Here is a 12,065-nt window from a genome sequence, read left to right on the forward strand (position 1 = left end):
CTTACATTCACTTTTACTTAAGTGCACGGAGCTTCTATGCGCTTTTTGCTCTTCCTGCAGCAGCAGCATTTAGAATTGTAATAACTAATGTGAACGGAGTGAGGGAGGTGGGTGGGGCTGAGAGCAGCCACTCCTGAGCCCCTCAGACAAAATTTCCCTGACAGACATTTATTTCACGTTATCATCTAGAGAAAGAGAACCCGAACACCACTAACAGAGCCTCACAGGGCGTTTAGCCCCCTGAGGACGTAAAAGGAGCAGACACGCCACACCCTTCGCGGCTCTGGCAGCAACCCACCCCCTTTCTCCTCACATAAACATCCCCGCCCCGCCCCCTTGCTGACGTCACCCCGAGTCCCTCCCGCGCCTGCAGGTGACGCTGCGTCGTGACGTCAGCACGTCCCCGGGGCGGCGAGGCGGAGGGCAGGTACACAAGATGGCGGCGCCCGGCGGCCGGGCTGGAGAGGGTGGTGCGGTGCGGCTGGCGTAGGGCCGGGCGGTGGGCAGGGACTGCGGGGACGGTTGCCAGCCACGGGCCGGCAGGTAACGAGAAGGCCTGGCGGGAGGGAGGGGGGCGACGGTGGAGGCGTTTCACCATCCCTACAGGCCGGCGGGCTCCGGTTCCCTTCCTCTCTCTGAGGGGCTCCGGGCTCCGGCCCCTCCCCAGACTCTCTGCTCTTCCGCTGCGCCGGAGCTCCGCCGCCGCTCCTTCTCGCCGTCCCTTCTCGCCGTCCCGCTGTGATTCAGCAGCAGCGGGGCCTGGCTGCGCCGCGCTCGCGATGCTGGCGGAGGGCGGCTCCCGGGGGCAGTGGGGTCAGGCCCGGGGCTGGCTCCTCTCCGTAGTTTTCCGTAGTTCCGATGCCTGCCCGAGTGCTTCCCCGTGGTGAATTTGCTTTCTCGGAGCTGTTGGAATTCGGGTAAAGGGTGAGTGCCCACCGGGGGAAGGTGGCTTCCTTGCTGCGGTAACCAGATCTTATGTGGAAAGTCCTTTTCTTCTGGTTTGGATGGGCTGAGGGCAGCGTGTGGCTGTTGTCGAGCTTTCCTTCTGGTCAGTTGTTTTCTTGTGGTGCCTACATTGTGAGAACCATAATATTCAGTCCTCCCTCTGATGTTATATATCTGCTGTATTCTCTGGAGTCTTTGCAGGCTGAAGAGCCGAAGTTTTGTTTACTGTATGGGTGGTAGCCATCCTTATCTCACTTCATGCTCATTACCTATTTCTGGAACATTTCCAGTTAGCCGTTCCTCTTCTGAGTTGAAAAGAGAGCCATATCGTATGCATTTGAGATGCAGACATACCGTGGATGTACATCATAGCCTAAGAATACTTAACCTTTGTAGTTTTTAACTTCTTGATAATGCCTTGTGTGCTGTTAGCTCACGGTCACTCAGAGAAAAACAGTTAGCACTTTGATGAAGATATTTAACAGAACTTGAGGGTTGTCCTTCTGATTTTTGATAGCCCAAAGTCTCTCATTTTAAAAGGAAAGTTAGGATTGTTTCCTCATAAGTAAAAGAAATAACAGTAGTTGGAAGCGAATAATTGCTTGATGAAGTGTTATTTCCTACATCACTTAAAATGCTAGACAAAACAAAACAAAAAAAAAAACACAGAAAAAAATGGAAAAATGCTGCCTCACTAGAGCAGAGGTAAGCAGGTGGACTCTGGCACTTTGCTTTACAACTGATGTAGCTGTTGTTTGGGATTTGATAAAGATACGGTTGTGTCAGATGTAAGTATTTTGGTGTGGATATTTGTAGGTGACAAGCACTGCCAAATTACAAACAGCTCTTCCCTCAGACTGCAGTATCTGTGCTACTGGTAGGAGGCATTAGCGTCTCAAAACTTGTTACTGGGTGAGTAGGCTTTTGTAGGGACTTAGTGGGGAGGAATCTACTTCAACTTGTGGTCAAGAGTGTGAAGGAAAAAGAAGAAGAGGTGGTTCTGCAGTTAACTACCTGCCTCATCTTCCTTGCCTGGTCATCCTTGGAGTGTGGAACTTTATCATAATGCAGGCACTCCCATAAGTGCTTACTTCCTTAGAGCTGGCCATACAGACCTGACTTGTCTAAGTTGCTGCAATATTTTTTTTTTCAAGGAAAAGGGGAAAAAACATTTTTTGATACAGAACAGAGCTATGTGCATAGCTCTGTGTCAGCTGAGGAAGGTATGTGTGGTAGTGGGCTGATGTATGCCAGGCCACGTGCTGTATGCTCTGCGGGGGGTGTTTGTTTTCTGCAGTATGGCAGTGGTGTTGTTGCTGGATGACTTCAGTTTTTTTCTGTAAACACTGACTTGTAATTTGTAAGTGATACTTTGGAGCACCACTGGGAATGAGTGACTTAAACCTTTTAGACAATATAGTGATCCTAAGAATAGGAGAAGAGAAAATATAATCTTTCAACTTCGTTGTTGCTAGCTCGTGGATTTGGTCTCAGAAGCAAAACTGAAAGTGATTGCACCTTTTTCTTCTCACTGCTGGATCTGGCCTGCAGTATTTTTTTTCCTCTCGTGCGCATGCAATACAGAGCAAAGGAATCAGGGCAGAAGTCACTTCTTTTAAGAGAAGGAGATTTAACACAAGTAAAATGGAAACTGAAACAAAGTTACCTGAAACATCATGCAGAAAGTAAGGAAGTCTTAAGTGTAAGATATATGAATGAATAATGAGTAAATGTTATTTTCTCTTAAATAGAACTTCTATTTTCAGAATATTTTAATATGTTGACCTGCTGTTCAGCTATTTGTTAATTTATTTGTTAGTTGATGGCTAGCAAAAAAACGATTAGAAATTATTGAAGACGTGGAAGAGCTCCATCTCCATTGTTCTAATAGTACCTTGCAGTGCTCAATTGTTATCTGAAAGACAAAAATCTTTAGTTTGGAGAAGACAAGTCAGGTTTCTGGAGCAGCTCAGCAGGCCATCTCATCTAACATTGTCACATTGACAGCCTGAGCTATTTAGCTGGTGGCAAAAGTACTGTAATGCCACAGTAGGCACCACCTTACTTGTTTTTAATTCCATTAGCTTGTGGCTTCATGTTGCTTACATAAACTTTAGTGACTTTGGGGCATTAAATATTCCTGACACTACCCTATCTCCATGTCATAAGCTTTTTGTCATCCGCTTGTTCCGTATTTCACAGTTGGTAATAGCATGAATATTCTGATAAACTGATATGTGAGAAATTTAGTTCCACTTTCTAACAGGAACTGCTATCCACCTTCTCTGGTATTTTGTTTCTAACATAATTTCTTGCAGCCTTTCCCTCTGTAAATTGCAGACCTGAAACTATGAAATCCTTACTTAAAGTATCTTCAATTAAAGGTATTACTATTTAAAATGATCATTGTAATTCAAATCAATGACAGTGTAAAAATGGTTTCACGGAGCTATAACTGAAAAGCTCTGGAAGATGTTTTTGAAAACAGTTTTTCAGAGGAAAGGGAACGAGGGGTTGTTTACAAGTTAAAAATAGCTTTCTGGTTTTAAAAAGTAGGTCTTCTAGGGTGTATCAGGGGGTGATTTATTTTCTCTGTATTATCTGCTTGTTCTGGTAACAAGGAAGGCAGTACTAATTATCTAATATCATGTACCACTCTACAGTCAATCTCTGCCCTCGAGGGGAGAGAAGGCCTTGCAGAGAGATCTTGACAAATCAGAGCTGAGCGATCTCCAACTGCATGAAGTTCAACAAGAATAACTGCCAGATTCTGCACCTGGGAAGTGGCGGCCCTGACTGTAGGTACAGTCTGGGGGATGAGAGGCTGGAAAGCAGTGCCCAGAAAGAGGTGTGGGGTGTCTGGTTGCTGTGAAGTTGAACATTTATCAGCAGTGTGCCCTGCAGCCAAAAGGGCTGACTGTACCCTGGGCTGCACCGGGCCCAGCACTGCCACTGGGCAGGGGAGGGCTTGTCCTGTCTGTGCTGCACTGTGCGGCCTCATGTCCTGCACTGGGTTTAGGTTGGCTGCCACAGTGTCAGAAGGGTCTGGAGTGCAGGGTGTGTGCATGGCAGCTGGGGGCCCTGGGTGTGCTGGGCCCAGAGCAGAGGAGCTGAGGGGAGGCGTCATGGCGGCTGCAGCTTCTCACAGGGAGCGGAGGACAGCGCTGAGCTCTGCTCTGTGTGACAGCGATAGGGCCCGAGGGAACGGCATGGAGCTGTGCCAGGGGAGGGCTGGGGGGTAGGGAAAGGCTCTGCCCCAGAGGGCATGGAACAGCCTGCCCAGGGCAGCAGACACGGCCGGTGCTCCAGGAGTGTTTTGTCAGTGATTTTCAGATACAGCATTTGAATTTGGGTGGTCCTGCATGGATCCAGGAGTTGGTGTCGGCAGTTCACGTGGTTGCAGTCAATTTAGGCGTGCTCTGTGATTCTGTGCTTGGAATTGCTGTTGATCAATGCAGGCTTGAGCTCGCTGTTTTTCTGTTAGCTACCTAGGTGGGTAATCCTTTCTGGTATGCTAGTGCTCTGCTTTATTCTTTGACCCTCTGACTTGGTTTGAATAAACTCATGTTCTGTGCCCCTTTTGCAGTCAGCATAGTCTTGGTTGAAGCCTTCTAGAATAATCTAAGCAATGTTTTGTGTGTTTTTTTCTCTCTCTCTTAAATGGCAAGTAATTCTAAATTTTTGCTTACATGTGCAAAGGATTTTCTTAAATGCAGGGAAGTACTCCTTAAGAGTTTAGAAAGAGCAGCTTGTATGTCCAGACAAGTGTTTTTCTGTTCCAAAAGCCACAAGGTCTTTTCAGAAGTTTGTGCCATACTTGTTTAAAACCTAGAAGTACACAGAGGGGTAACAGAGTAACAGTGCTCTGAGTTAGTTTTATATCTGCAGGAGGGAAAGTTGATTCAAAATCGTGTGGTATCAGCAGTATTACATCTTCTATATAGACAGAGTTCAAATGGGAATTCATAGCCTGTAGTCTCTCAGCTGCATTTTGTCTGAAATGCTTGGATCAGATCAGCTCTTTAAGTGGGAAAAGCATGGCATGAGTCCTATGCAGGAAGCACTCAATTGTTCAATTGGAAGAGGTTTTAGTTATGTACTAGATCCTGCCAAATAATTGACTTAAGTCCTTTTCCAATTTACCTGTTTGTGCTGTTTGGCATCTGTGGGGTCACAGCAGATGAAGATGTGACTGGTGAGATTTATTCCCTCTGTTTTGGATATTGGATTTGTAACTGTCTGTATTATCGTTATGCTGTGACAAGTGTTAGTGCTGTGCTTAATTGAGACATGAAGCCTGTGTGTTCAATTTGATTTTTCGTTATCAACTTGACTCCAAAATCAAATTAGATTCATAGTTTACAAACACTCTGTGGAGTAGTTGTCAAAGGATATGTATTTCCTTTACCAATACAGCAGAGCTATCCTGGGTTCCACCCTAATGACTAATACTATCATGTGGCATCTTTGAACAGTAATGTATAGTAATTTGAAATAGAAATATAGGAGCTCCTTGTAATTGGGAAAGGAATTTCTACTAATAAAATCACTGTTAATTATCTGGAATAAAATTTGGTGGTGAAAAAGCATAGAGGACCTTTATCCTCTATGTTGTCTGTGAAAGGAATGCTCTTAATCTTATAATTGTTATATCACCACAAGCCATTTATTTCTAGTGTGTTTGACTTCTTGATTTAAAAATAATACAAATAAAACAAAACTGAAAGGTTATTGACTTCCATTTTTGCTTGCTTGTATTTATAATACTATACCTTTTTTAATCGGGCATTCTGAAAGTACCTTAAGGCTCTTTTCTGGGAAGCTGACGTACCTGAAGTCGGGCATGCATTTGATTTTTAGGAGTGGAAATGTACGGAAAAATGATGGTAGTACAAATAACTTTTTACTTTTTGAAGAGTAACGAACCACCACAATTTAAGATAGCAGATTTCTGTAATTACTACATGCCTTTGAGATTTCTGTGCTCCTTATAAACCAAGATTAGTTATTAATCAGTCTGTAATTCTGTCAGTGGTGATTGGCTGGTAGGACTTTGTACCTGCTATTAATTTACATCCAACCATATAACTATTTGAAGTGTCACCTTCCAGATACTATCCTGAGGGATAACTTAAAGAAAATGTTTGGGTAAGAAAATTATTTTATCAGTCTTGAATCAGTCAGTGTTCACGTTGCCATTTTTGATCTGTATCACTGTCAGACTTTGGAGCAAGAGGAGATGCATTTCAGAACTCTTACCAACAATACAGAATCTAATATGATGTTAAAATGACTGTCTCAGATAGTTCAGAAGTGCTGAGAGATGGTGGGATGCAAAATACTATTGTTTTAAGCCAGTGAACCATCTGTGAAAGAACTAGTGCTAGCTAGTATCTTGACAGAGGGTGGTTTTTAACTTCTGTAAAAACTGGCTTCCTTCTTGTTTGCAGAAGGGGGTTTAATGCATGATTTCTGTAACTTACCCAGAGTTCTTTGGCTATCTGCTGAAATAGCTGTAAATGCACATAACATTTTTCTAGACTGCTGAATGCCTGGGCTTGCTGATGTCACTTCTTTGCAAAGCAAGTGCGAATAGAGACAGTAGAGAGCTTGTTGCTTGAAGGTAACGCTGTTCAGTTTGGCTTTATTTGCAAAGGGAAAGCTAGCAAATTCAAGTGCAAACGGAAATGTGAACCTATGTGTTCAATAATCCTTTCAGATTAAAGATGCTCAACTAGAAATGCCTTAGTATTTCCAGCTTACAAGAACCCACAAGTATGTTGTGTGATACAAGGTAAATGAAGTTAGTCTAAGGTAAAGGAGCTGACTTTGTGAGCAGCTGAGTGGTCTAAACTGCTTTTGGAGCCAGGGTTGAAATGCACATTCATCAGGCAAAGTGGTTGTACTGCAGCTGTTTGTGTGACATAATGTCATCCTTTTAATGTCTGAATGCACATATTATGCTATAAAAGTAGATTTGGAAGGTTTGCCACTCTTTTGGGGTGTTTTATTTGTGTTGAATATTGGGCTGATGAAGAAATTCTGGTTCTCTTGCTCTTCGCTCTCCAGGAAATAGATGTTTGAAATATGCAAGTATTCAGTGCAGGGATTTGGCAGTATTCTGTATAAATTCCTTCCACCCAGCAATATGAAGACTTTCACTTCCAAGCTGGGAGAGAAGTTGTGTGTATATTTTATTACAAACTTTCTCCTGTAATATGGTATTACTACAGTGATGTGAATATGGTGCTTCTGTTATTAGGCAGCGCTGCATTTATTTGCTACATTGAATCAGGCATGGGTTAGGAAAAAGGCTGGAACTGATTCAGAGGTGATATCTTGTAGTCTCAGTTGAGGAACGGTCAATTAGTATAGACTTTCCACTTTCTTTTTTTAAGTAATGGTGGTTCAATGAGGAGATCTGCATATTGTTATCAGTCTCATATTGCTGCTGCTCTGTTATTGCTCAACATTTGAAGAGGAAAAACTGTGGATAGTATTGTTGGATGGGCATGTGGCAATCTCATCCAGCAACCTACTCTATCTAGCTATATAAAAATAAGGCTGGATTGCTGCAGCTGAGTCAGATCTGTCAAAATGTCCTGAGGAAATGAAGCTAATGCATCTCTGAAGGCTTCTTTTGAATTTAAAATGAGCAGTTTCCATTCAGTTATTCATTTCTTTAAGTGTTTTGAGGGGTTGCACTCATTAGCAATGCTGCTGAAATGCTTTTTATGTTAAATGTCTTCTACCACCCAGCCAGACTGGAGATGGTGTAAAACAAAATTGAAAGCTTAAATGAGTTTGAAGTAGCCCAAACTTAATTTCTAAGTTACTAAATCCTGTTTCATGTTATCAGTCCAGAAGAACATCCTTTAAACCTTTTATAGTAAGATGGAAAACTGGATGAGTGATTTGATACAGAGAATTGTGGGGCAGAGGTATTGGACCAAAATGGAGAGAAAGCAGTGAGATTCCTGGGATAGCTGTGGATGTAGGATTCAGGAAATGCGAGTTCTGTTCTGGCTTGTTTAGCTGAGCAGGATGACTGTGGGCATGCAGTTCGTATTTGTTCCCTGTTCCTCGCACCTTTAGAGCAGGGCTGTGTTCAGTGCACTTAAGTGGAAGTAAAACTGTTTTGAAGTGATCGAGAATGATACAGTGCTGGAGGCAAAATGATTTGCTGTTGAAGTAAAGGTAGTGAATTAAAAATGTGTGTGTAAGGGTATTTGGTTCTGGATTGTATGAATGTCCTTCCAGACTTAATTGGACAGCAGTGTATTTCAGTGGTTGCAGTTTCTTTTCCATTTCTCATTCCTCTTGAGCATGTAAAGGTGAGTTTAGCAACTGGAGAATTACTGAAACATGCCTCAGGGACAGGCTCAGCTCTTTCTTAGAGGGTGACAGCTGCTAGCATGTTTGTACATCTTAACTGTGAGTAAGCTCAGCTGTGGCAGTTGCACAGATGTGCTGAATCTTTTTCCTGTTGCATGTGGCTTTCTTCCCTGAACACTTTAGTCCGTTGTTGGACTACAGACTGAGCCTTATTTCCATTCACATAGTCCTAAATACAGAGGCCTTTCCTGTTTGACTCCAAACTGGGACATTGCAAGGAAGGAGTCTCCGTTTCAGGACTGGAGCATGGGACTTTCAGAAAGCCTAGCCACTGACTGAAGTTTTCTAATACACAGGGCAGATCCTTGACTTGTCCTCTGTTCTTGTAATAAATCAACTACTATGGCTGAGAACAGTCTCAGTTGGACTTCTCTGCACAAAGGTAAATTTCTACTTTTTTGTACTAGACAAGCTCACAGAAGACAGCTAAAATTCCTATGCCGCAGATGAGTTCAACTCCAGAAGTGTAATTAATGTGGGCAGCACTGCTTTGCTGGGCCTGTTCCGATGTCTACTGCTGGTTTTATATGTCAGTGTTTATTTTTGGTACCAGGTGGTGATACTTTGCTCCTGTGAGTTTCTAAAGAGCAAGACAGAATCTTTGCTATGAACTCCATTCTTTTCTCAAGCTAGCAAGCCTCTTTAAGAAGCAATTGAAGTGTAAGCATTCACTTCTAAAATCATTTTCTATTTCTTATGAGTTTACACATTTATTCCATGTTTAATCAATACTAGTGGAACCTATTTATTTAAAACAACTTGTGGTAGTAGGATTTAATTCAGTGTTGATTACTGATGTCATTTTGCTTCTGGATCATTTTTTTTAATGGCATTCAGTGCTAACTGAACTGGCTTGGAAAAGAAATGACAGCAAACTTAGTTGGTACTGTGACTGGAGAGGAAACATTTCAGCATTGTCTAAATAAAAACTGATTTTATTAGTTTTTATTTTATTGTTGTGCTTGTGACTTAAAGATGATTGTGTTTGCAGTGAAGCACAGTCTTCCAGTCAAGATTAGCCCCAAAATTCATTTGTTCCTGGCGTAGGTTTGCAGAACCAGTAAGTGCGTTCGTACTGTTCTCTGTTCAAACGTCACTGTGATGGGGCCTTTTTTTTTTTTTTAGTGGCTCGACTCATTTATATTTCAGTCTGTTGTTATTCTGTTTTGCTTTAGTTTGGGAAGTAGTGTAGCACTACTTAGACCTCGGTGGAGTGAACTTGTTATGGCTGAACCCAGCAAATGGTTGAATACCACACAGTTTTTTGCTCACTCCCCCCCTTCCTAGTGGGATGGGGGAGAGAACAGGGGGAAAAAAAGTGGGCCTTTCTCAGAGGATGGCCTTGGCTTTGTACAATACCTCCTAGCAGCAATAACAGTTGGTGTGTTACCTATGTTGTTTTTCTCTTCGAACCAAAACACCTCACCATACCAGGTGCTCCAAAGAAAACAATTCCATCCCTGCTGAAACAAAGACACTTGTGAAAATCACTGAAGGGAGCATTCACCTTGAACAACAATCAGTTTTTTCCCTGTCTGTAAGTCCTGCAGCACAGTAGAACCTAAGATCTTTTCAGCTGTTTTTTTTCTGTGTGTGCTTATCTTGTCTCTGCCTTGATAAGAAGGATTGAAGGAAGAGAAATACCTACTGGCTAATGAGAAAATGAGTTAGCACTCAGAGCTGAAGCTGTACCAGTGTAGCATTTTGATTAGTGGAATAAGGGACTTAAAACCAAAGAAGCTGTGCAGAAATGTGAAGGATGTCACAATAGTGGCACTGGTCATGGCATTCACCTTTCTCTCATAAGCTTAATTTGCTGGAAGGCTTGAGATGCTGTGTGTTTTTATACAGCTGGTTTGCAGAACAGCCCTGTGATGGGCTCTTAGATACTTCAGTGATAGAACATTTTGAGAATGTCTGCTCTTGTGCATCACAGCATGTGTAATCAGTGAAAGAAAAATGGATGTTCCGGTGGTGAATAGAAGTGTTTCTTGGAAAAGGCAATTCAGTGAGTGTGCAGGGAATGTGGATTCTCAGAATGTGGCTCTCATAGCTGAGAAAATGAGGCCTGTACGTGCAAAACAGTGATGTCAGGTGGCTGGGAGAGTTCAGCAGTGTTAACCACACTGTGGGAGCAGTCCTGTGGGAGAATGGCCAGAGGCTTTTGGTGGGGTTGTGTGCTTAGGCTACTTTGGCTGGGGATGCAGTCAGGATTTGAAGCAGTGGCTTCCAAACTGAGTTCAGGGTTTTAGCCTGTGTTGTACAGGGCAGGCAGGGTTGTTTGTAGGTGGAATGATTAATTCAACAGACTGTTTTCTGTCAGTAACGTGCTGAGTTTTGCTGAGGGAATACTAAGTGTGTGGTGAGAGTGGGTAGTGCACGTGACCGGAGCGTAAGAGGAAGAATTGATGAATCTGTAGTGGTATAACACTGTTCCCTTTATTCTTGTGCAGTACAATGCTGTACTGCAGCATTATACGTGTATCTTACTGAGGTTTTAATATATGAAAATGACAACTGCTGTTTGACCTGGTAGCAGATCATTGGTTTTAAAACTTTTATCCTTTTTATTTCTTGCTGTTTTTTTCATCTACTTTGCTTGAGCAATTCCCTAAGAATTTCTTTCGCCAAATTTTTAACCAAAAAGAAAATGTGGCAATAAATGATGCCATTTTTATTCATAAGCATTAACATGAAAAAGTAGCAGGGGTACAGCTTTCTTTGGAGTAGATTTTTTTTTTTTATAGCAGTCAGTTGTTGTAGGGCTAAAACACATTGAGTCTTGGTTAGTGTTGATGAAAAGAATGCAAATTACTTTCTGCAATATGAACAGAATTATTGTGTTGGCATTGAGAGTAGGTCCTGGCATTGTGCACAGTGTTGAACCCTTCTAGGTAATGAAAGACCAATTATTTGCATACCTCTCTTGATCAAAGAACATAAGAAAAAGCTTGAAACTGCACAGATATTAAAAAGGGAGTTCTGTGGAAGAGCAAACAGCTTTGTCAGTGCGATGTTGATAGCACAGGAAGAGTGTTTGTCTAGCACACCTCATTCATAATTAGGAAGAGGCTGAAGTATTAATATTCAAGTTCTGCATAGCTGGCTTGTTGCAACAAGGAGAACTACATTTTAATTAGCTTGAGCTGCTCTGGATTCCGGACATGCATCCTAGACATACAGGACACTGCAGAATTTTTCTCATGTGTGTTTACCAAAAGAACAAGATAAGTGAGGTATTTACTTGAAACTAATAGCTTTCTTTCTAACTAACATGAAAAGGGTTATACTGAAATGCTGGCTTTCTTCTAAGATGCATTAGCTACAGAAGTTAATACCTGTGCTTGGCACTAGCTGTGCTGAGATTACTGTTAAGGATGTAATTCGTTCATAGTGGTTATCAAGTCTTGTGTCAACAAAGCCAAAGTAGCTGAATTTGTTACAGGCTTTTAGATGCTTTTCACCTGGATTTCAGGTTTTCAGAAGTGTTGGGTATTTGCTGTCTAAAGCTTTAGATGTAGGGAAATATTAATTAAAAGCAGTTGCCCTGCTTATCAAATCTAGAATTTGTTTCCTTACTGTGTTGTGAGATTATTGTAGCCCTCACTGGTGGTGTAAGTGCTGGATCATTTTCTCAGCCTTTGTAGGGTTTTTCCTTATTTCTGAGTGAAATTTGTGGCAAATTGCCTTATAGCCCAAATACACAGTCAGGATCTTAAAAAGCA

General features: G+C 42.2%; 1 protein-coding gene across 6 annotated transcripts in view; it reads left to right on the forward strand.

Moving 5' to 3' along the window:
• The first annotated feature begins 399 nt into the window (after positions 1-399).
• The window catches only part of UBAP1 (ubiquitin associated protein 1), a 36,760-nt gene continuing 25,094 nt past the window's right edge, over positions 400-12,065 (forward strand). The window contains exons 1-2 of one of the 6 annotated variants that reach the window (XM_046905595.1): positions 400-543; positions 8,637-8,722. The gene's annotated coding sequence lies outside the window, so the exon portion shown is untranslated. Of the gene's footprint in view, positions 544-760; positions 925-1,006; positions 3,748-8,636; positions 8,723-12,065 lie in introns of those variants that run through there. The other 5 variants (XM_004937098.5, XM_015277441.4, XM_015277442.4 and 2 more) reach the window with 5 other exon arrangements.

The sequence above is a fragment of the Gallus gallus genome, chromosome Z (genome assembly GCF_016699485.2).
Source record: "Gallus gallus isolate bGalGal1 chromosome Z, bGalGal1.mat.broiler.GRCg7b, whole genome shotgun sequence".
Classification (NCBI taxonomy): Eukaryota; Metazoa; Chordata; class Aves; order Galliformes; family Phasianidae; genus Gallus; species Gallus gallus.